The sequence below is a fragment of the Pinus tabuliformis genome, chromosome 3_2 (genome assembly GCF_031772625.1).
Source record: "Pinus tabuliformis cultivar Carrire ecotype Pingquan chromosome 3_2, CPIR1, whole genome shotgun sequence".
Lineage (NCBI taxonomy): Eukaryota > Viridiplantae > Streptophyta > Pinopsida > Pinales > Pinaceae > Pinus > Pinus tabuliformis.
The window spans coordinates 236,779,546-236,801,620 of record NC_142302.1 but is presented as its reverse complement, the minus strand read 5'-3'; positions in this window follow the sequence as shown (position 1 = coordinate 236,801,620).

Sequence of the window (22,075 nt, the reverse complement as noted above, 5' to 3'; positions counted from 1 at the left end):
AGCAAGAAAAAATGAGAACAAAACAAGCAACCCAAAGAAAATAAAAGATTGAATGATCTAATGTATAAGGGATTGGGATCTAAGGCCAAATCTTTTAGAATAATGATGTAGAAAATACAAGAAAATAACAAGAGACAAAGTGCTGGAAAATAATAGAAAGAAAATTTTAAAAAGTACACTGAAGGGGATCCTAAAGAAAAAATGTAACACATGTCTCAAAGGTAAACAAAGTGCTATAAAAATGGCCTAAAAAGGACTAATAAAATATGACAAAAATGTTGCAAAATAGTGGTTAGAAGTTCTAGAAACTAGGCTCCTCAACCCAACAAATTTTCTACTAAATGGGAGAGGTGTACTCTAAACCATAAGGGGATTTTTCCTTCCTCTATGTCAAAAAAAATAGGAAGATACTCTAGGCCTAGGTGTGAACAGGAACAGTGAAGAAACCCTTCTTGACACACAGGAAAAGCTCTCGGCAAAGTTTCAAAATTCTAAAAAAATTTGGAAAAAATAGGGGGCATAGGTTATGACCTATTTTTTTGTCTCAGTGCAAATATTGGCTCAAAATGTGTGTTTGGGGCACAAATATTGGTCCAAGAAGTTTGTTTTCCCTCCGACAGTCCCACTCAGCATATTTGTTGCATACAATGCCATCTCTTATGAGACTAGTACCTCTGACCTGGAAAAAAAAAAAAAAAAGGCATGGAAACCCAACAAATCAAAGACTTTTCCAGTAGAGTAAAACTCTAAAAATAGACATGAAAATTGAGAGAAAAAAATCCTAAAAAAATACTAAAACAACAGTCACCAAGCTTCTGAATTTTTAAACCAATAGAGTCGCCATTTTTCAATACAAAGTTTTCTAGAAAGTGTGTCAAAATCCTTCACTTAAGTTGTTGGTGACAAATAGCCCTAACAAAAAAATGGTTTCTAATATGCTTAAGACCTGCAAAACAATATTTAAAAAGCCTACAAAAAATATACTGAGAAAATATCAAAGAACATATAGTAACGAACATTACATCAAAAACCCAATGGAAATAGAAGATTTTTGTATTATTATTAAACTGAATTGAATACATGATCTAGGTCGATATTGGTGGCTACCCGCCTATTCCACTTGGGCCCACACCGTTGTTTCTTTTTAGTTTCCTTAACTGTAGCAAAACCTACTATTTTTGGCAGTTTTCGAGTCCTAAACTTCTGGAGCTGTTTTGAGAGACTAAGAGATATTTTTAGGGAAAACAGAGAGACTAAAAATGTACCAAACTTGAGTACCAATTTTCTTTCAACTTCCTCTTTGAGATCTTCTAGATGAGGTATTATGATAGCTAAACAGAGATCGTATGCCAAAGTTACGACCCCGAGAAGTTAAGGTACCAATTTTCCCAAATGGGGCTTGTTATCACTTCGTATTTTTCTCCAGGCTGAAAGAAGAAAACTCAGAGGAAACCACATACCTCTTTTGGTTGTTAAAATTGTCTTCTTCAGTCGGAGGGGGCTCCATCACTTGAGAAATATAAAGACTTTAAAGCTCAAATTTAGCAGAGACCAGTTTTGACAATGGAATTTTGAAGATATTTGGTTGAAAAATGAGTGGTCGGCTAGGTGATAACACATTATCGATTTGTATTTTTATTCATTTTCTTATGCAAGTAAACCGACATCTATTACAAAGGATTTTAAACATGACTTGGGATACAATGAGAGGTTGTAGTATAGAAGGGACAAAGTGAAACAAAATAGACAATTTCTTCCTCTGCAAATAAACAATGTTTCTTTTACACGAGAAATAAAGGATAGACAAAAGAGATAACATACATGAGTATAAGGCATTCCATTTGCAACTGAAATGTGAAAACAGTTGAAAGGTGCATCTTAACTAAATTCTAGGTCAACTAAAATCATAATACTCATATAACACAACAAGACAATAGAATAAATGAGTGATAAACAGATATGATCCCAGAGATCATACCATAAGAATCCTTGTACAATAGAATCAATACCCCTTAATACATAAGCATTGCACCATGAATTGATCACAAAAGCAAAAATTGCAAAAAATTGAAGCAAACACAACATTGAACCATCAACAACTTTTCAATCTATTTTTCTAATTTAAATATACATACAATAGAAAATCCAAAGTGTCTAGGTGCATCACGTCATTGATCCAACAGAGGATTGAATAAATGTAAAAAGAGGAAATTTGTATGTTGTTTTAAAGTCTTTTTCTTGTAATGATAAAAAATAAAAACATAAAGCATTCATATCTTTAAAAAAAACACTAAATCATTGTAACGACACTCTTGTTTTTGAAGCATGTCTTCATGGATCAAAATCATCAAAAAGAACCACAGTTGGCTGCTGACTATGCAGTGACTAGGTACTAGTTGGGTAGCGAATGTGTTACCAGTTTTTATTTCAAAATTGACATGTGGTTGGAAACTGGTGGTTTGAGTTGGCTACCACCTCTGCTACATGTCCACCCCTTTAAACTTTGACATATGGCATCTTCGTCGCACCTGTGAACACCTCCCACAATCTGAAACTAAACTGCGTGACATTGGTGACCTCAAAGAAGCACTGCACAACACTGGTAAACTTAGAAAACATTACGCAGCACTAATAACCCTCTGCAAAACACTATGTGAACACTGGTAGCTTGTGCGTAAAACTGCGTAGCGATTGTGTAGTGCCTACGCAATGGGACAATGTTTTCGATATATTTTCCAAAGAGTAATATCTATGTACAAACTGAAGGAGGTCATATGATACGTTTTTGAAGATAAACCTCTCTCAGTTTCTCCAAATTCTTTCCCATATTCTCATAAAATACTTTGCAAAACAACAACTTAAAATATAGTATTTGTGCAGTTTGAAACATAGGCTTTGAATATGCAATCAAATCTCCTAATCCGTGACGCCTATGCAAACTTTGGAAGAGATTATTATGCACTAGTTTCTTCTTAATAAAAATCTCTTTCCATTTTCAAAAGTTCGCCTCCATGTGGTCAGAAACCGTTCTGTAAATTGGTGGCTAAAACAGTCAATTTCAGAGGAAATTGCATTATAGAGCATAGAAGCACTCCATGCTTGGCATGAGTGTAGGGAGTATGGGAAATGATTAGGGTGTAGGGGATATGTGAATAATGTTAACTTATCATGGAAATGATGCTAAAGGAATTTATGCCTAGGGTAAAAGGGGACTTAAACTTAGGATAAAAGGGAATTTAAGATAACAAGGGAATAAGGGGATGAGAAGGAGGGAATAAGGGGATGAGAATAGAGGGAAAAGGTTGGGATATTAATGACTATATTTCTTTCACATAATTCCTTTGACTATAGACACATGACCAAGTAGGCATCCTAACCAACTTTCAGTACCCTGACTCAACAGTTGTCATAACAACTCTCAATACTTAGGCACCCCTTCCCATGGTTGGACTTTAATGATCAAGGTGATGATGAGGCTTAAAATGAATTTCTAAACAGTACAATGTAAAACTTATAACAACAATAATGTTTATGAATTTGACCCCCTCCAAGGCAACAAACTAATATTTCGAAAACCTTCAACTAATAAATTGACCTACTCTAATAGGGCCCACATTTTTGGCGCTTCATCTCCTAGGGTTAGGTTTTTGGATGTTTACGGTTTTCCATTATTTCTCAATAACAAATAGGCCTTTTAACCTCATTGTAGCACAGTTCAGAGGCATGTAGGTGCCACCTTTCTTCTCATAGATAACCTACCAGTGCCCAAGCTAGTTATATTTCCTTTCTATTTGTAAGCATATTTCAGTGTTTGATATTAATGAAATGAAGTATTATTTTTGTTGCATATCTATATTTATGGTTATATCGGTAATTTGTTGCATTCTTGTTTAAGTTCAGATCAATGGTATTAGAGTGGTCTACTCTTTCTCTATTTTTATTTGCATATTCCCAACGATGTCGGGATTTAAGGAGTTAGGGCTCGAACTAGTCGAACCTTTGCAAGACCAGCCTCGCAAATATCGACGTCCTCCCATGGCAGTAGAGAAGAAAGATGAGGGGTCAAGAGATCCTTTCAAAGTATTACTCGAAGAAGACCTCGAGCGATAAAGAAATGCGACGATGGACAAATTTTCCCATATCCTTCAGTGTCTACCCAAAGGTGACGTATCTTCTTCTAGTAGCTACTCTGGAAGCGCCACACCCTTTAAGGTACAAGTTAACTTTGACATCCCCATATTTCAAGGTTAGATAAATGTGGATGCTTTAGATAAATGTTTAAATTTTCTAGAAGGATATTTTTCTGTTCATGATTTTTCCAGTCGGGAAAATATCACTTTTTCACTTCTCAAAGCCACCCCCCACATCAATAATTGTTGGGAAACCTATTGTAAGAAGAAGGATGAAAGTGCACCCTCACTATTTTTAGACGTGCCCACTTGGAATTCTTTCCGGGATGACATCAAGGAGTAGTAATACCCTATCCGGAGCTATGAGGATAAATACATAAAGTGGACCATGCTACAACAAGGAAGAGACCAAGACGTGCTAGAGTTTACCAATGTTTTTCATACCCTTCACATGAAGTTGGGTATCAAGGATTTTGACCGACATTTGGTACTCAAGTACCGAGACTACCTACACAGGTACATCTAGGATGAGATGGAGTCCCTGGACATCTCCTCTCTCGGAATGACGTACTGATACACTGTCAAGATTGAGCAAAAGTTTAAATAGAAGAAGTGAGACTTTGGATCTGCAAATCCAAAGCAAGGGAAAGGCGCCCTCAAACTGCAGAGAAAAGGAAAAATACAAGGCGGGGTGATCCAAGACAACTCACAAAGCTGTAAGAAAAGAATAACACCACAAAGAAAAATAAGGACACAAGAAAATGGTGTGAGTCCATAAGAGATCCACTCACAACAAGAGTGAGTGTCAGGACAAGCAGTCACTAGTGGCCAAGCTGAAGGCTTTCGAATCAAACACATGTTCTGACTCTGAGTCAGAACCCGACAAGGGGAATGATAGAAGTAAGCAGATCATTGACATAGAGCCTAGTGCCACTCTGGCCACCACCAAGATCTAGAAGAATGAGCCTGAAGATCTAGAGGAGGGGGAATGCCTCTTCCACTCATAGATGTGGGTGAAAGGTTCTCCACTGCAGTTCATTGCTAACAGTGAGAGCTAAAAGAACCATATTTCAGTAGAGATCGTGAAGCAGCTCAGCCTACCAACTATTGCACATATGTAGTCATACACCATTGGGTGGCTTCAACAAGGATGAGATCTTTGCATCATCCAACAACGTCGCCTTACCTACAGCATCAAGCCCTTCACATATGAGGTACTATGTGATGTTGTTTCTCTTGAAGTTTGTGATGTATTATTAGGACAACCATACTTATGGAAGTGACATGTTGTATATGAGTCTAGGCCTCACTCTGTGATTATTAAATCGCCATCTCTTTGATCACTACAAAGAAATGTAGTAAGATCATTTTAGAGATCGGAAAAATTGTTTTCCTTATGATTTGACCTCAAGGCAAGAAGAATATTGTAGCCATGACTTCCAGGCAAGGCTCCTCCACACAATAGCAATAGATGGACAAGGTCATGGAGGAGAATAGGGACATTTTCTACTCACCTACGTGGGTGCCTCTACACTATCAGGTCAAGCACTCCATCGATCTGACTCCGGACATGCCACTACCCAATGGACCGATCTATCGACGCTCTATTCTGGAGAATGGTGAGATCAAGAGGAAAATTTAGGATTTGTTGCATAAAGGGCACATTAGTACAAGCTCATCACCCTATGGTAGCCCAATTGTATTGTTACAAAAGAAGGATGGGACCTGGAGACTCTGTATTGGCTATCACGTGTTGAACAAGGATACAGAATAGATACCCAATCCCATGGATTGATGACCTTCTGGACTAGCTTAAGGGGGCCAAATATTTCAACAAGATTCATTTGAAGTCTAGTTATCACTAGGTTCCTATCTAACCTTCCAATGTGTGGAAAGCTACCTTCAAATCCAAGGAAAACCTTTTTGAATGGCTGGTTTTTGGGATAGGGTCCTCAGGGCCAATTTTGGGCTAGTTTAATGAATTTTTGAGAAGAATTTTGTAAATAATGTAAATTCTCTGCGAAATGTGGAAGTAGAGTGCGTAGATAAGTAGGAATCAAAGGGGCTTTAGCCCCTTGTTTGGGTAATTTATAGGTTGGGTTTGAGACTCACAAATAAGCCACGAGCGATGGTATTGTAAGAAAAAATCTTATATATATTTGATACATAGCGAGTCTAGAGAGAATAACTAAGATAGAAGATTATTGCTTTGGCAAAGTTCTAAGGTAGGAAAGATCTGTCTCCTGTACTTAGGCAAAAGATGAAGGCTCCTGTAGCTAAGTGCATGGAGACCTTGGCAAGTCTGCAGTTGAGTGCGTGGGCCCCTGTAGCTGATTGCGCAGGGTGGAAGAGCCTGTAAATTGAACGCTAAATCTACTAAAGACTAATTTTGGAACAAATATCTTGCCTCTGTGTCTTATTATTATTTCTGTTCAAGTTATGCATTATGGATTAATGATCTGTTTTCTGTGAAATAAAGTGTGATTGTTGCACGAATCTATTGAATCTTAATTATCTATGCATGAACTAAGTAATAATCTGTTTTCACGAAGGTAATGGTTAAATTTGTCACGACTTCTGTTGAATCGGGTAGATATACATGAAGTTAGATCTAGGGTTATGATTTAGTGCATGAAAGTGGTCAATTTGTTTCTTTTAGGTCTATAAATCCTGATCACAGACCTTCATGAAGGTCTAAGAGTCATTTCCTTAGAGCTGCAGTAGCGGACCCTAGAAATACATAGATCTACGTGAAGGCATATCTGAGTGACAAGGGATTTAGATTACTTATCACATGGTCTCTGGATGCAGAAACCTGGTTCTAACATCCCCCAATACTGCTTCGGATGAGACTACAGCCTGCCCTATGCAGGTTGTTGTTGAAAGGGCCAACAGTTAGGGTTTTGTTGGTTGGTGTGAACAACTTTGAACTGGAGTCAGGCCCCCTTAAGCCAACAAATGGTTCCGTTGTCGGGACCAGGATCTATCTAAGAGATGTGTGATAAATGATTTCCTATGAAGAAATAGATTGAAAAGTGGATTGACCAAACATTCACACATTTTTGGCTCAAGAGAACAAGAGCCCTAATAATCCAAGAAGAAGTGGTTGTAGAGATATTTATGCAAAGACAAAACCAACACGTTCTTGTGTTTCTTCCCTGACGAATTACATGATTGGTTGTCTAAATTGGTCAATAGTCAAGGGACGTGGAGGCTTGGCAGCCCAATAGTGTGGACTCCTGAACTGGTGTGATGGGTGGAGCCATCAAGAAGTAATATTGCGCGGGTTGTGGATCATTGGATTGATCGAACACTGGGAAGTTTTGTGACTTATTTAGCGATCGATAAAAATATCATCTATAGTGAAGCAGAACAAAAGCTCTTTAAGGGACCGTGAGGTAAGTATTTGAAATCATTAAAGACTTGGATTAAAATGTTGTTATGTGAAAATAGGTTTATGCAGTTACCTTGTTGTTTGGGGCTATGTGAAGTGGGATATTATTTAGAAGAAACAAAGGATCAAGCTCAAAGTACAGTTCACTCATTAAACCACCTTTAAGTGATGACGAAGGGATGGTGCTAACTACACTGTGAAGTGTAGTTCAATTAATTACCCAGAGTATCTCAAGGATACCTCATCCATCCACTCCACCTCCACCTCCACCTCCAATTCATATGCCTACAACTTGACCCCCTCCACCTCCAATTCCACCAATCAACATGGAGAACACGATGAGGATGCCTATCTTTAGAGGAGTAGGGAGTGAAGATCTCGAACAGTTCTAGTTTGTCGCAAGAGATGTATGGATGGAAAAACAAATTATGGATGATAGCATCAAGAAATCACAGCTCCTCATAGCCTTACAGGATCAAGCATTAACATGGTACACCAAGTATTGCACTGATAACCCCATTGTGACATTAGCAAAGACCCAGCAAGCTCTAAACAATGCATTTATGAAGCCTAAGTCAGAGGCACAATCGGTGACTGAGTTTAAAGAAATTTGACAGAAGGTAGATGAGACACCTTGCAATTTTGATCAAAGGTTGAAATTCCTGATCAGGAAATCCAACATGGTGATTACATATTCCTAGCATCATGACTGGTACATAGCATTTCTCTTTTAGCACTTAAGAGTGCCTTTGTCACAAAAAAAATAGCAACGCAAGCGGAAGCTTTGGAAATTGTGATGAAGTTGGATGCCTCGCCCATACAAGATACAAACCTTGGAGTGCAACAAATTCGTTCATAGATGGAAAGCTTGCACCTGGAATTGTCGATCCTGAAGAAAGGAAAGGAAGCCCAGCCAGAGGTGTGTTGAGGTTTAGTGTCTGAAGTGCAAAAGCCATGGACACGATAAGGACAATTGATCAGTTTATAAGAACTATATTATGGGGGAGGGCCTGTTCCTCTGAAATCAGAGAATAATTTTGGGATAATCGCGGGAGCTACGTTGTGGTGCACTATTTTTCATGTTACAAGACAACACACAATCAATAATTTCCATTTACTACAAAATTTTGTACAGACCCCTCAACAATTGTTTTGCAATTTTTGTAAATCTGTGGGACATTATGACCGCCATTGTAGGAGTTATGAGCTGATGATGGATAGAACTCCTACCTACCGAATGCAGGTAGAGAATCGGCGTTAGGATTAAGGCATAGGAGTAGCGCGTGGAGGATTTCAAGGCAAAGGGCGAGGAAGAGGGGGTGGAACTAGCCGAGGGCATGTGCAGGTAATCTTCTATAACTATGGTGAATCAGAGAACTTCACACGAGATTATAGAAAACACACACATTCATCATGTCAGTATTGTCAACAGTTTGACCATGTGGTAGAAGAATGTCTGGTCCTTATGGAAAAGATGTAAGAAAAGAAAGTGCAGCCCCAACAGCTTACGTAGAAAATTCAAATGATGAGGGCAGAGCCCCGCGAAGAAGATCAAAACATAAATATAGTGACAAGAATTGTTATGGAGACTGGTGTAGATAAGACAAGTAGGCTGAGGATGACAGGTGGGTGTGCAAGGCTGATGATAAGGAAATATACTTTTATCTTAATCACACTAAAGAGACCTTCATGGAAGCAAATAAGAACTTCACTGAGGCCTCCACCTCAGGAAGCCAGGAGAAAATGCCAGAAACTAGTATGACACAAGAGGTAGATCCTTTGGTACTAGATACTTTTATGAAGACCTATATGAAGTTACTGCATGATAAGAAAGTGGTAGAAGGGTTGCAAGAGTTAATCGACAAGTGCAAAAATAAATAAAAGACTCCTACTGAATAGCGCACCATGAGGAAAATTGGTAAGCATAAGAAGTGCACAGGGCACGAGATGAGACGGGCCGCGTAGATAGGCGAATATGAAATGGACGAAGTAATACTAGATCTAGGATCTGATGAAAACATCCTACCTAAGCAGACATGGGAAAGGATGGGGAGACCTATGATGCAGTGGTCTCCTATTCAGTTGTGCATGGAAAATCAATAAGAGATTATTTCGATGGGGTGCTTATATGGTGTAACGGTGGACATTGAGGGTGCAAGCACATTGGATGACTTTGAGGTCATTGAAATAGTGGATGATAGTAACCTATACCCTGCACTACTAGGAATTGATTAAGATTTCGATATGGATGCGGTAATCAACTTGAAGAAGTGGAATATGACGTTTGAAATGAAATCACTCAGGGTTGTAGTACCACTAGACAATGCTAAAGGAGTGTGCTAAAATGAACCTATTCACAACTTTTTGGAAAATGATGATGATCTGGATCGAATATACAAGATCACAACATGAAATGAAGATTGGATCAATCCTATGGTCAATAGACGAATTGCGTGGGACAGGGATAACTCCTATCCCTCAAATTCAAATGAAAAGCTTGAACACTAGTAGAATCGGTTGCATGAAGTATCTACGCTCCATTGCAATATGAAGACCAAATCATTGCAATGTGTCTCGACTGAGATAAGGAAGCTTTTTCATTATGATGGTTTGACTGATGTGGAACTATTTTTATATGAATTTGAAAGGGAAGTACTGGAAGAACATCGCTTCCAAGCATTGGAGTTGGCATTGTACACTACACCTGCCTGTTGGTGGGGTATGCACAAGGAGAGCTTCGCTAGATGGAAGGAATACAGAAGAATGATCAAATTAAGGTTTCGGTATGCTAACACTCGGATGATAGAAAAAGACAGTGGGAAGGATGATTCACACGATCATTTGGCACGATGGACTAAGGCCTGGGGAATGGAACCACAACCAGAATGGGTGCACATTTTCTATCATACCTTAGATACAATTCCAATGAACTGGTATTTGGAGATGGAGCTTCGCCATGGGACAGCTGAATGGGACATATTAAGGGAGAGTTTCTTATTAACTTTCAGTTTTGAGGATGGGCTTGAGTGCATTGATGAAGCGCTCCAAGAGATAAAAGAATCTATATTCAAAATGCCTAAGGATCCAGTTGAATGGGATCAGCTGGATTGGAGTACACAGGTCTTACAATGTGACTATTGAAGAGGAAGAAGAAGAACCACGAAATATTAACATTCGAGAGACAAAAGGACAACGTGAAGTCGAAGGACCGAAAGTTGCAAACCCAGATATATCAGAACCTTTGAAAACTAGACAAGCAAACATTGGATTTGAAGAAGAGCCTAAGTTCACGAAGATAGGAGACTATTGGGACAAAGATACAGTCGATAAGGTATTTGAACTTATACGTGAATTCCAGGATCTCTTCCCAACAATTTTTTCATATTTGAAGGGGATTGTTGGAGATTTAAGTGTTATAAAGACTACGTTGAAGTCAGATGCGAAGCTCGTTAAGCAGAGACCTTATCGGCTAAATCCGAAGTATAAAGAAAAGGTGCACCAAGAGCTGGATAAGATGTTGGATTTCGATGTTATTGAACTAGTAGAGGAATCCGATTGGGTAAGCCTAATGGTGGTCCAAGAGAAGAAACAGAAAGGCAAAATCTGAATATGCATCGATCTAAGAAAGTTGAATAATTCATGCGTGCATGATCTATTTCCAACACCATTTATAGATGAAGTATTAAAGAATGTTGGCATAAATGAGGCTTATTTGTTTACTGATGGCTTTTCGAGATATCATCAAATAAATATTGCGTCGAAAGATAAAAGCAAGACAACCTTCGGGAAGGAGTGGGGTTTCTTTCAATATAAAGTAATGCCATTCAGATTGAAGAATGCGCCTGCAATTTTCTCCTGAGTAGTAATCGCAGCATTCAAGGAATTTATCCATAAGTTTTTGGAGGTTTATTTCAACGATTTGACTATGTTTAGGTTGGTGAAGCATCATGTTGTGGGTCTATGCCTTATGCTAGATACATGTCAAAGGAATCAGGTCGCGCTAAATTTATAGAAGTGCATATTCTATTTTCCCTTTGGAATTTTTCTCGACCATGTCATATGTAAGCAGGGATTGATGGTGGACCCTACGAAGATCATTGTGATTGTGAATTTAGAAGCTCCTCAAAATGTAAAACAAATGTGCACGACATTGGGGCACACTGGATATTATAGAAATTGTTTCAAGACATATGCTCAGATAACCACGCCAATGGAAAAATTATTGAAGAAATATGCAATTTTTTTCTAGGATGAAGATTGTCAGTGTAGTCTGAATGTCTTGAAGGAAAAGATGGTAACTGTGCAGATTTTGGTATTTCCAGATTCGAAGAAAGAGTTCCATGTGCATGTAGATGTCTCTTTCATTGTGCTAGGAGTGGTATTAACAAAAGTAAGGGAATAAGAAATTGATCATTTGATAGCCTTCGCGAGCCAAAAGTTATCCAAGGCTGATAAGACTATAGAGTGTGAAGGGTTGGCGATGGTCTATGCACTGCAAAAGTTTTGGCATTATTTGTCGGGTGGACGCTTTAAAATGTATACATATCAATCTGCGTTGAAGTACTTGGTTAATAAGCCTATGTTGGGGGGGGGATCTACTGATGGTTACTATTGTTTCAAGAATATGACTTTGAAGTGATTGTGAATCTGTGAAGACTGAATGCAGGACTAGACCATCTGTGAAGGATTGAAACTGGTGAAGAACCAAATAGTTTGGAGGAAGGACTGCCAGATGCACAACTCTTTGTGGTGCATGTTGTGATTGACCATTTTGCTAATATCATTTAGTTTATAACCACAGGTACAACTTCGAAAGTATATTCTACTCAACAGAAGAAGGAATTAGTAGTTCGCTTTGTAAATTTTTCAGTGACTGTGGGTCACTTGTATAAGATGGGAACAAATGAAATACTGCAAAGGTATGTTCTAGAGTTTGAACATGCTAGTATCCTCACTAAAGCACATGGAAGAGTGGCCGGAGGACACTACGCAGGAAAAGCGACCGCAGAGAATATTTTGCATGCTAGGTTATAGTGGCCAACATTACATAAGTATTCTAAGGCATACTGCAAGGCATGCGATGGGTGTCGTAGGATGGGAAAGCCTTAGCGAAGAGATTAATTTCATTTAGATCCTTAGATTTAATTGCAGGTATTTGATAAGTGGGCCATTTATTTCATAGGTCCAATAAAACCCCAAGGTAAGAAGACAGGTGTGTAGTATCTCATTACTACAACAGAGTATTTAACCAGATGGGTGAAAGCGCAGCCAATGAAGGATTGTACATCTGCCACCACTACGAAGTTTTTGTTTGAATATGTATTAACACGATCTGGATGCCCTAATATATTGATGAGTGATAGGGGTACACATTTTTTGAATAACACAATCAGCGCAATGTTTGAGGAATTCCAGTTGTATCATCAAAAGAGCACGCCTTATCATCCATAAATGAATGGAATGGTGGAAGCATTTAACAACATTTTGTAGAATATGTTGACGAAGGTCTGCAATGCATAGAGGAATGACTGGGATATGCACTTCCCAACAGTGTTATGAGCATATAGGATGACCTGCAAGAAGTTGAAAGGCCAAACACCGTTTAGGTTGGTCTATGGGATCAAAGCAGTGATGCCTATGGAGTATATTGCACCAAGTTTACGTATTACATCTTTGACAGAGATGGTGGATTGTGGGACCTTAGAGGAACGACTCATGAAACTAATGGAGTTATAAGAGGATTTCTTTCGTACAGGGTTTCACCAGCAAGTTCAAAAGGAATGAGAGAAAGCATGGCATGATAGGTATTTTAAGCCGAGCACTTTCAAGTTGGATGATTTATTCCTGCTATATGACAACAAGTTCACAAAATTTCCAGGGAAATTTCAAATGCACTGGTTGGGGCCATATGTTATTAAGGAGATCATGGATGGTGGCGCCATTAAGCTCGCGAAGCTTTATGGAGAACCATTCCCTGGGAAAGTGAATGGAAGTAGGCTGAAGATGTATATAGGGGATCCTACCCCTGCGCAATCATTGCATGGTAGCAAGATAGTCTTAGTAATCCAGACATCTGTAAGGGATTGTGGGACTATAAACTATGTTGTCCGAAGAGGAGAAAAACATATTAGGGAAGCTGCACAATGGAAGACAGGAGTGCGATAGGTGAAACTATGCTGGATGAGGTGCACCATGGAGGATGGTACCGCATAGGTGGATCCAAAATTAGTCGTTGGAATCACTATTCATGATTTGATGGAAAACATCCCATTATGAGGAGCAGGTAGGGGCCATTTATAGAGAAAATATTTGTATATTTGCCGCCAAAGACGCATTTATGATCAGAAATTGGAGGGAACGGTCAGATTTGAATTCAAAACCTCCTATAAATTGGGCATGTTGGTCCGTCGGAGAACACTTTGCATTCCGACACTTGTGTATGAGCCTTCTTATCCCCACTATATGAGTCAAAACGTTTGGGAGGATTTAGCTTCAAGGCTAATATTTGCAACTTTACCTCAGTGGAACCATAATATCTTCCTTTACAAAATGCCTGCACTAGTTAGTTATGAAGCCATTATTTCTCAAGCGGAACGCCCTAAAGTCGTATCTATGGAAGTTTCACCCCCTATGCCTACGACAGCAAGGTCACTTAGGCTGAAGCAATTAGCTGCAAAGGAGAAGAAGACAAAACCTATACCGATGAGACATTCACTATGGAAGAACCCGTAGGTTCGACAAAAGGAGAAGAAGGATAAGTAGCCGGAGAATATTGTGGACCAAGAGGAAGAAGAATTGCATGGAGTGGAGGAGTTAGATGCTAAGGAGGTGAGCCTATCACATGGCTTCTAGATTATATCCCTCCGTAAAAAGGGAAGACAAAAGTCACCAAAGACCTAGCTTCAGGAAAATTTATGGTCTCAACACCATTGTTACCAGAACAAGTTGAATTTGAAGGCATGTCTTAGCGCACATTCTAGTGCTGAAGATGGAGGATTAGGATCTCGCAGACCATGAGAGATTCCCTCATTTGGCTAATCAAAAATACATGATGAATATCTATTATGAAGAAAATGGGGTTACGCGGATGGAACCCATGAAATGGGTCAGAGGTGTTGAGCGGGTTGGGTTGTTGCACATGCTTTGCGTACCAAATTTTCATGGGTCAATTATCAACACTGTGTGTGTACCTGTTGCTTGTGCTGGTGCATGATGGGTGCTTATGGCTCGGTGAACCCATCCATATCATAGATATGCTTATCCATAGGATTACGAAGGTTCCCTATAAAGGGGTGCACCCTTCCAAGGATCTTAGAGGGAAAATTGGAGAAAAGGAACTAGAAAATAAGATTAAGGTTGAATTTGGTTTAATAAAGAAGTCACTTGGATATTCTATCCACTCCATTCAAGACCAGGCAGTGTATTTTTCCACCCAAATCTTAGCATGGAAGATTATGAGGAAATGGCATGCGGGTGAAGTTCTAGTGCCAGTGGTTTCGTTGGCTACCCAATGCACAAAGAGAGTACAATATAATTGGGTGCAATATTTATGTAAGGAATTCCTCATGAACTGCTGCGAAACATAGGAGGATAGTAATTCATTTCATTATGCTTGGCTCCTATTGCTAATTGTCTTAGTAGTATGCTGATTACTGGAGGATAGTCAATTTCCTCCGTAGGCAGAATATTTACTAGAGGCAGCGAAGTTCATTTCGCTGTGGGCGACAAAGGATTCGAAGAGGATCAAAGAATCAAATATTTTCTCGATATTAGTGGAAATGGATCTTCGCACAGTAATTAGCCAATGGACAAGGTTGTCTCCCACCTTGTTCGAGCATTTGAGGGCCTTCGCGGAGTTTAAGGTCGATTTCCATAATGTATCAATCAGGACGAGGAGGGAACCTAAACATATATGGAACAAGCTACCATATTTAGTCTCAGAGACAGATGTTTAGGAGATTGTGGGTAGTTGGCTAGTAGAGTGGCATGAAGCCATGGACATTGGTGCAGGTACCAGTAAAGGTGGAGAAAGCTCTGTTGCACAGACGAAAGTTGCGCAAAAGTGGAAAGAAGCAACACAGAAAACGACATGAGATTTGGCTGAGCAGATAAAGAAAGAAGTTTTTGCTAAGGCAGATATGGAAAAAGAGCACGCTGCAAAAGAGTGTGCCGAGACAAGGTGCACCGACATAGAGAAAGTTATAGCATTGGCTTCCCAGCATACTGAGGATCAGGAACTATAGGAACAGGGCGAAGATGGAGGAGAGGTGCATAGAACTCCCTTCACATTGAGGAAGCGCAATAAGGGGACAACCCTTTGGGCCAAGGAAGAAGCATAGATCCGCTAAACAAGCGTGTATTGACCCAATGATCCTCACAGAATGGGACCTAGATGAAATTGGTGACAAAGTCAGAGACACCACAACAGAGTTGTGGCAGAAATTTGAACAACAGTACATGCAGACTCTAGGGAGGATCCAGAAGAATATACGTGAGATGCATATCAAAATAGGCCAAATTCAATAAAGCGTTGGGAAAGCGAGTGGGGTGCAAGTGAGCCTGGTGCAAGGGAGCGAGAAATTTTTAGAGTTGGAATGAACTCTAGACCTTACAATCGTATCCTTACCAGAAGGATCAATCTGCATAGAATCAAAGGAAGACCACGCTCTGTTGAGCACCATCAAATCCATTGGGGTGAACTTAGCCACGCTGCTACTTCAGACTCTCCATGCACTACATAAAGGGGTGTTAGACGAGCTTCGGATCAGAGAGTAGCGCGCGCTTGCAGTGATCAGTGAATTCAAAGTAAACAACGAGAAGATGTTCGTAGAGAAGGCTCAGTCTCTGACAGAAAAGGAAGAGTTGCAAGCACAAAGTCAAAGCCTGGAAATAGCAACAACATAAGTGTTCCATTGAGTTCCAAAGTTAAACATTCTAGAGGATGTCGTAGCTACAGAAAAAATCAGGAAATTGGTTATTCTGATCCAGACATCCAAGGATGAGATAGGAAAAGTCACATTTGACTTCTAGATGAAGATGTCAGATCTACAGCTGAAATTATAGCCAACTACTATGCCAGAGATCCGGGAGTAATGCGAAGCCACTATTAGGGAAAGCATGGGAACTTTGGATACAGTAGTCAGAGACTGTGTAATGATATTCGATTAGGCCACAAAGTTATGGACAACTCTATAGGAGAACCTAAACCTGCAGAAACTTAACACAAATATCCAGGAGACACAACACAAGTTTGATGAATTCAAGGCAACTGTGTGCACTTTGGTGCCAGTCCAACACCTCACTTGATTGCAAGAAGGAAAATAGTTTCAATCACAGATTAAAGAGCTACAGAGGAAAGAGGCTCTTCTCAAGGCCAGAATACATCCATGGATAGAGGAAGCATGTCAACTTACTCTATTAGTTCAAGAGAATTTAAAGACACTTCAACAGATATAGAGAATGATGCATCTAGCAGTAGAAGGCCCAAAGATGTAAAAGCTGGTAGCGGAAGTGCAACAAGCCACAATACAGGATTATGCTGATGTAGCAGCATTGCAGGTCAAGTTCAGTGACCTTCACAACAAGATCAAGGCACCAGTAGAGTGACTCGAGGGTGAGTCACCATAGTTGTGTTGATGGCCTATTGAGATAAGGTCCCTAGGGGCAATTTTGGGCTAGTTTAACCAATTTTTGAGAAGAATTTAGTAAAGAATGTAAAGTCTCCACGAAATGTGGAAGTGGAGTGCGCAAATAAGTAGGATTCAAATGGGATTTATCCCCTTGTTTGAGTAATTTATAGGTACGTTTTGAGGCTGGCCCATAGGCTGTGGGCCATGGTATTGTAAGAAAAAAAGCTATATATATTTGAGTCATAGTGAGTCTAGAGAGAATAACTAAGATAGAAGATTATTGTTTTGGGCTGTTGGGTTGTGTTATATTCTTTCACGACTAACCCACGTAGTGAACTGGGGGGTTAGAAGGAGGGTAGACCCCCCCCTTCGTTGCGTCGATTGCACAGATGGGGGGTCACAGGGGGGGCAGGTAGCCCCCCTCTATGGGGTCCGAGGCAGTGCCCCAGGAATTTTTTTTTTGGACCCTATATTAGGTTGGGCGAACCTACCTATGGTTTTTGGTCCATGGTATTGGATGCTTTGGAATGTATAAATATGTATTGTAACATTGAAAGGAACATAATGAAAAATCAAGCTGGTAGTCTCGGTTTTGGGATCCAGGGGAAATCTCTGTGTATATGTTTTTTATGTGTTATGCTCTCACAATGTTTATTTTATATGTTTAAGAATTTGTATACAGGTAATTTCTGTGTGGGGTTAAAACATACATTTGGTATCAGAGCTGTTTTGGCTTCAAGGGGACACCTTTATTGCTGAGGGGTTTCACTCCGGCCTGTGGTAGACCCAATTTAGTGGGAGATCTGCGAGATCGATTCTGGTGGTGAAAGAAGATGGCGAGCAGTGGAAAGATAGAGATCGAGAAATTTAATGGTTAGAGTTTTGAGTTGTGGAAACTCAATATGGAGGATCTATTGGTGGATAAAGATTAGTGGATTGTGATAGAACTGGGTACTAAACCAATCGGGAGTGTCCAATGAAGAATGGAAGAAGTTGGATTGGAAGGCAAAGAGCACAATACAATTGTGTGTCTCAGATTCAGTATTGTTGAATGTATCAGGGGAAGCTACGCTGAAGGATTTGTGGGACAAGTTAGGGACTTTGTACCAATCTAAGTCTCTGGTGAATAAACTGTTCCTGCAGAAAAATTTGTATAACCTGAGGATGAAAGATGGAGACTTGGTGATAGAGCATCTGAACGCATTTAATATTGTGGTAATTCAGTTAACATATGTTGATATTAAAATTTTAGATGAAGATAAGTGCATCAGTTTATTGTGTTCTCTACCAGATTCGTGGGATTGTCTGGTTATTGCAATAGGTAGCAATGCAACTGCCTTGCAGTTTGATGAAATAGTCTCATCCTTGATGACGGAGGAGATGATATGGAAAAATATGGAGAGCCAGAATGGTGATGCCTTGTCTATACGAGGACAGTCCCAGAACAGAAACAAAAATAAGTCATCGAGTGGGAGATCTAAATCTAGAGCGAGATTTAAATCTCCAGGAAAACCTGTAAAGGTGGTGTGCTAGAAATGCGGAAAGGAAGGGAACTACAAAAGGGACTGTAAATCTAAAGCTCCTAATAAAGGAAAGGGATATGATGATGTTCCTTCTGCAGAGGCAAAAACCACCTTAGATGAAGGTGGGGAGGTGTACTTGGCTTCTTCAAGTACACATGTAGATCATGAGGCATGGTTGATTGACTCAGGTGCATCCTTTCACTTCACTCTCAATAGAGAGTGGTTCTATGAGTATGATAAATATGATGGTGGTGATGGCTTCTTAGGGGACGATAGGAAGGCTAGAATCATTGGTCGCGGAAAAGTAAAGTTGAAGTTGCAAGGTGGAAGGTTTAGAACACTTCCAGGTGTTCTGCATATTCCTACATTAGCCAGAAATCTAATTTCTCTCAGAACGTTGGATGATGCAGGTGTAAAAATAGTGTTCGAGAAGGATACCTGAAAGATGGTTTGAGAAGCACTGGTATTGATGCGGGGAGTTCGGACTGGAACTCTGTACAAGCTGCAAGGTAGCACTGTTGTTGATGCATGCAACAATTCTGTGGTTCCTGAAAGTGGAGCGGAAAATCTAGTGGTCTTTGGAGAGAAGATCATGTTGTTCAAAGGCTTGGACATATTGGAGAGAAGGGCCTACGAATACTTCATGATAAAGGTATGGTAGAAGGTATGAATAATAGCTCTATGGATTTTGATTTCTGTGAAAATTGTGTATATGGGAAGAAAAATTGGGTGAGTTTCCCCTCTTTTGGTAAGAGGGTGAAACAGATATTAGAGATTGTGCACAGTGATGTGGTTGGACCTGTGAAGGTTCCATCATTGGGTAAGTCTATGTAATATGTATCATTTATAGATGACTTCTCAAGGAATACATGGATATATTTCCTTAAGAAGAAATCAGAAGTCTTTGACAGGTTTAAAGAATTTAAGGCTCTGGTGGAAAACCAGAAAAAGAAGAAGATAAAGGTGCTGAGGACAGATAACGGTGGAGAGTTTTGCAGTAAGGAATTTGAAGAATTCTGTAAGAAGTGTGGTATAGCACAGTAGAAGACTACTCCATATACACCTCGGAAAAAATGGAGTTGCAGAAAGAATGAACAAGACGTTGATGGAAAGGGAAAGAAGCATGCTCAGTGGTGTTGGGTTAGGACAAGAATTCTAGGCAGAGGCGGTGGAGACAGCATGTTACCTGGTCAACAGATCACCTTCACCAGTGTTGGAGGATGAAACTACACAAGAGGTATGGACTGGTAAGAAACCCTCTTTTTCACATCTGAGGGTATTTGGATGTGATCCATATGTACATGTTCCAAAGGAGAAATGAACGAAGTTGGATAGTAAATCTAAAAAGTGCATCTTTATTGGGTATAAGGATGGTTTAAAGGGTTATATGCTTTAAAACCCAGAAACAAGGAAGGTTGTGTACAACTGAGATGTGGTGCTCAGAGAGGTGAAATTCGTTATTAAAAATGAAGTCCAACCAAAGGAACCTAAGAAGATAGAGTTTTAGCTAAAGGAGGAAGAATCAGACTCTACAGCAGAGGAGGAATCAAAAGATGAAGAGCCACAAACTCCAAGTGTGAGAAGATCAGTTTGAGAAAGAAGGCAACCAGAAAGGTATAGTCCATTTGCTTTCTATTCAAATTTTTCTTTATCTGTCACTGATGATGATCCCAGAACTGTGAAGGAAGCAGTAGATTCAGAGGATGCAAAACTCTGGAAAGAGGCCATGGTTGATGAAATGGCATCTTTGCACAAAAATGAGGCTTGAGATTTGGTGGAGTTGCCGGCTAGAAGGAAGCCCATTGGCAGCAAATGGGTGTTCAAGAAGAAGACAAATGTAGAAGGAAAGGTGGAGAAATACAAAGCTTGGTTGGTAGCAAAAGGTTATTCCTAGGTGTTGGGAATTGATTTTGGTGATATTTTTTCTCCTGTTGCCAAGGTAACTTCCATTAGATTACTTTAATCTGTTGCTGCTACTTTTGATATTTAGGTAGAACAGATGGATGTGAAGACAACATTTCTTCACGAGAATTTGGAAGAGGAGATCTACATGAAGCAACCTGAAGGCTTTGCGGTGAAGGGTAAGAAAGAACTGCATGCAAGTTAAAGAAGTCTCTGTATGGGTTAAAACAGTCACGAAGGATGTGGTATTAGAAATTTGATACATTTATACAGGGACTTGGCTTCACCAGAAGAAAAGCAGATCACTGTGTGTATTTTAAATTAATTGGTGACCATGTTATCTATCTAGTCTTGTATGTGGATGATATGTTGCTAGTTGGAAGTGACAAAGAAATTATCAAGGATTTGAAGACCCAATTGTCCTCCAAATTCGACATGAAAGATCTTGGTGCTATAAACTATATTTTGGGCATGGAAATTAAAAGAGATCGGGCAAAGAGGAAGATCTCATTAAGCCAGAGGAAGTATGTCAAGACAATATTGCAGAGGTTTAATATGTAGGACAGTAAACCGGTGAAGGTTCCTATTCCTGTGGGTGTAAAGTTATCTGCTAAACAATGTCCCAAGACACAAGAAGAGGAAGAGGATATGTCCCATGTTCCATGTGCAAGTGCAGTCAGTAGCCTGATGTATGTAATGGTCTATACTAGACCAAACATTGCACATGCAGTGGGAGTCTTGAGTAGGTTTATGTCAAAACCAAGGAAGGAGCATTAGACAGTAGTAAAGTGGATTTTCAGGTATTTGCGTGGCACTAGAGATTATGGTTTGTGCTACCAAGGAAGACCAGGATTGGACAGAGTTTTCGATATCCATGGCTTTGTTGATGCAGACTGGGCTGGAGATTTGGATCAGAGAAGATCTACAACTGGGTATGTGTTTAACCTATTTGGAAGTGCAGTCATTTGGATGAGTGAGAAACAATCTGTAATGGCACTATCAACTATAGAGGCAGAATACATGGCAGCCACTCATGCAAGCAAGGAAGAAATTTGGTTGAAGAGATTGTGTTCAAGTATGGTGTTAGTACATGGAGCTATAAGGATAGACTATGACAACCAAAGTGCAATTTTCTTGGCAAACAACCCTGCTTATCATTCAAAGACAAAGCACATTGATGTTCAGTATCACTTTGTGAGGGATATGATAGAAGACAAAAAGGTGTTGCTGGTAAAGGTGGACACTTTGAAGAGTACTCTAGATGGATTGACAAAATTTGTGAGCTCTGAGAAGTTCACCTGGTGTAGAGAAACAATGGGTGTTTCAGGGCTGGAAAAATGACTAAACTCTCCTGTGGCCCCCTGTGGAAAGAAAACAACAAGTGGGAGAATGTTAGGTTGTGTTATATTCTTTCATGACTAACCCACGTAATGAATCGAGGGGTTAGGGGGGGGGGCAGAGCCCCCCCTTCGTTGCGGCGATTGTGCAACGGGGGGG